Source organism: Tamandua tetradactyla, chromosome 16 (genome assembly GCF_023851605.1).
Source record: "Tamandua tetradactyla isolate mTamTet1 chromosome 16, mTamTet1.pri, whole genome shotgun sequence".
Classification (NCBI taxonomy): Eukaryota; Metazoa; Chordata; class Mammalia; order Pilosa; family Myrmecophagidae; genus Tamandua; species Tamandua tetradactyla.
The window spans coordinates 61,273,037-61,277,219 of record NC_135342.1 but is presented as its reverse complement, the minus strand read 5'-3'; the positions used below and the strand labels follow the sequence as shown (position 1 = coordinate 61,277,219).

The 4,183-nt window shown below is 39.0% G+C and overlaps 1 pseudogene; it reads right to left on the bottom strand.

Annotated features, from left to right (window-relative positions):
* Positions 1 to 621: 621 nt before the first annotated feature.
* LOC143660349 (large ribosomal subunit protein uL23 pseudogene) lies at positions 622 to 1,165 on the bottom strand (annotated as a pseudogene).
* Between the last annotated feature and the right edge of the window lie 3,018 nt (positions 1,166 to 4,183).

Sequence of the window (4,183 nt, the reverse complement as noted above, 5' to 3'; positions counted from 1 at the left end):
CAGGAGGAAATGGCTTTCCCTGTGTTCTGTTCCTTGACAGAAGCTATGGTGCTGGAGGAGATTACTTCTTTTTTGGACCATTAGCGGCATGGGGAGGCCCTTGGGATCAATGATGTGAACAGGAAATGGAAATGATATACTTTACAAATGTCAGTGTCACCACCATATGTGATGGAGCTTGCTGGAGATGCATTTGTTCTCTAACAGGGACATCTTTGATCAAGTACCAAACTCCAGATCAGTGCAATTGGCTGGACTTAAGGCAGTCATCTTATCACCAGAGGACACTCTGGCCAACAATTTGCCTTATCTGCGTATTTTAGACTCTTTGTTGCTATCAGTATGGCCATCTGGGTATTGTCCTTGGAGATAAACAATTCTGGGAATTTCTTACCTCACAGACACCTGAAATACAAATCAAGGTCGTACATGTCTCTGCATATACTGAAACTCAAACTGTAGAGATTACTTTCAATGTACAAGAGATACTGGAGAGTCCCTTGGAGTTCCTGGAGAGGTTGAGACCTCAGCCAGGGGCTGACATAGTAAGGGTTCTTTTTTTTTTTTTTTTAATGGTAAAAAAAAAAAACTTGTATTGAGAATTTGTCAGCTAGACTCAATTTAGATGATCCCAATTTTGTCAGCAACATGCAAAGCATCATAGTCAGGAGCCAGTCCAACATATACCTTCTTTTCTCCATCAGGCTTTATCAGAGTGTTGACCTTGGCCACGTCAATGTTAAAAAGTTTCTTCACAGCCTGTTTGATTTGGTGCTTGTTGGCCTTGACATCCACAACGAACACAAGTGTGTTGTCTTTCACCTTCTTCATGGCTGATCCAGTGGTCAGGGGGATCTTGATGATGGCATAATGGTCAAGCTTGTTTCTCCTGGGGGCGTTTTCCTAAAGATATTTGGATTGTCTTCTGAAATGCAGCTTGTTTCTCCTGGGGGCGTTTTTCTAAAGATATTTGGATTGTCTTCTGAAATGCAGCATCTTGGGCTGGCAGAATGTGAGTGAAGTGTGGGTTTTCTTTTCTATTTTGTGGCTGTGAACGCCTTGCAGTCCTGCCTTCTTGGCTTAAATCCTTTGCTTTGGCTTCAGTTTTGGGAGAGACAGGGGCTCCCTTCTTGGCTTTTGGCGCCATCTTCTTGAAAAGCCTCATGAGGGTTCTTGACTTAGTCACAGGAAATAATTCAGGGACTAGTTAGTGTGTACAGAAAAGGAAAGTTTAATGTGTAGCGAAAGTACATGCTCCAAAAGGGTGAGTGTGAGTGTTCCCAAGAAAGGAGAAGCACTCACTAAGGTTGGGATTCCTGTATTATAAGGACTCGGAGGGGCCCCTTCCCTTTTGGTTATGCTAATGAGGGACAGAAGAGCTGCACCTTTCATTGTTTTTTTTCTAGGGCACCAATGGGAGTGAGGATTAGATGTGTGCATACCAAAAGTAACTTCTTGTTATGAGTCTTAGGACCACTTCCCCCTCCCTCCTTCCCTATCTAACTGCCTCACAAGTAGATAAATTGGCTCAAAATTCTGAGACCCATACTGACACAATCTTGACCTGAAACAAATAATCATGGTCCAGAAGGTCCATGAAACACGAGGACATTGAAGGGCCTCTGCTTTAAAAGCCTGGGAAGGCTGCAAGAGACTTCTTTCATCTGCCATGGCTTATTCACTGACTAGTCATATAAGTTAGTCACTTACTTATGTGGGAAAACATGCCACTGATAATATAATTGATAAGGCATAATTCCCTGGGGGGCCCATCCCTACAGCCAATGGCAAATAGATTTTGTATTTGCCATTGGCTGCCTCCTGATTTGAGAGCTACTTGCTATGCTCTAAACAAGGCCGACATTTACATGGACATAATACTTGCCTATCCCACTTGACGTGCCACTGCTGAAGCCATAATACAAGGCCTCACCAATGCCGGTTTTACCCCCTTTGGAGTTAAAGACATTACTGATAGTGAGTGACCAAGGCACATTTTTCACTTCTCAAAATAAACAATGCTGGTATGTTTGAATTTTTTCTGTTTTCTTTTTATTTCTTTTTCTGAATTGATGCAAATGTTCTAAGAAATGATCATGATGAAGAATATACAACTATGTGATAAAAAAAGAATGTTTATATTGTATGTTAACTGCTTTTATTAATAAAACTTAAAAAAATAAAAAGAAATAAAAAATGAAAAGGTAAAAAAAATAAACAATGCTGCATTCTTGAACAAGTCATTCAATTACTTTCATATGCCTCACCTGCTCTCTCTATTTTTTTTTTTTTTTTTTTTTTTAGAGAGAGGGAGGAAAGGAAGGAAAGACAGAGAAGGAAGGAAGGATGGAAGGAAGGAAGGGAGGAAGAAAGGGAAACATTTTTAAACATTTTCTTGTTTTATTATATTTTGTTTGTTTGTTTGTTTTTTATATGGGCTGGGGCCGGGAATCGAACCGGGGTCCTCCGGCACGGCAGGCAAGCACTCTTGCCCGCTGAGCCACCGCGGCCCGCCCTCTCTATTTTTTTTATATTTTTATTGAGAAATCTTTACACACATACAGACCATACATGATATACAATCAGTGGTTCACAATATCATCACAAACTTATGTATTCACCACCATGATTGTTTTTAGAACATTTGCATCACTCCAGAAAAAGAAAAAGAAAAAAGAAAAAATGCACACATCCCATACCCCTTACCCCTACCTCTCATTGACCACTAATATTTCAATCTACCCAAGTTTTGGCCTCTCTTGATGCAGAAGTGCTCTTTTTCTGATGATTACACTTGCTTTGCTCACAGTCTTGGGAGCCACAGGCATTGCCTTAGGCACACATGATCCTCCAACAAACTCACAATTTTGATGCCAACCAGGAAATGTCTAAAAATGTTCTCTAAACACATTTAACAAACACTTGATGCTTTAACTGAAGGACAATGCTCCCTGGAGGCTATGGTAGCTGATAATCATCTGGTTTAAAGACCATTTATTGATAATCCACAGAGAGGTTAGTTCCTCTAAAGGGATATCTTGTTGCATGTGGATATACAACACAGGCAATAATACATAAATAAACCAACAAATGAGATAACAAACCAGCAGAGTCAATACTATAACTAGGATATTTGAACAAGTGCCCTGGATGCCCATTGACATATTTCCTGGCTCTCCCCAATGGCCTGGGGTGATTGGATTCATGTGGACCAGAACTGTTTATACTCATAATGCTCTGCTGCCTGGGTACATGGCCTGTTAAATATACATTATGCCAAATTCAAATTCAATTAAACAAAACATGGCATATTTCAGTCAAATCTCAGGATGAATTACATAAAGGGGGAGAGTCCACTTTTTTTTAAATTTTTTTTATTAATCAAAAAAAAGAAAAGAAATTAACACAACATTTAGAAATCATTCCATTCTACACATGCACTCAGTAATTCTTAGTATCATCACATAGATGTATGATCATCATTTCTTAGTACATTTGCATCGGTTTAGGAAAAGAACTAGCAAAACAGCAGAAAAAGATATAGAATGTTAATATAGAGAAGAGAATTAAAATAATAATACTAATAAAAATATATATATATAAAAAGGAAAAAGAAAAAAACAAAAACAAAAGATACAAACACACCAACAAACAAACAAAAAACCATATTTCAAGTGCAGCTTCATTCAGTGTTCCAACCTAGTTACATTACACTTAGGTATTATTGTGCTGTCCATTTTTGAGTTTTTGTATCTAGTCCTGTTGCACAGTCTGTATCCCTTCAGCTCCAATTACCCATTATCTTACCCTGTTTCTAACTCCTGCTGGTCTCTGTTACCAATGATATATTCCAAGCTGATTCTCAAATGTTGGTTCACATCAGTGGGACCTTACAGTATTTGTCCTTTAGTTTTGGGCTAGACTCACTCAGCATAATGTTCTCTAGGTCCATCCATGTTATTACATGCTTCAGAAGTTTAGTCTGTCTTAAAGCTGCATAATATTCCATCGTAGGTATACGCCACAGTTTGTTTAGCCACTCGTCTGTTGATGAACATTTTGGCTGTTTCCATCTCTTTGCAATTGTAGATAATGCTGCTATAAACACTGGTGTGCAAATGTCCATCTGTGTCTTTGCCCTTAAGTCCCTTGAGTAGATACCTAGCAGTGGTATTGCTGGGTC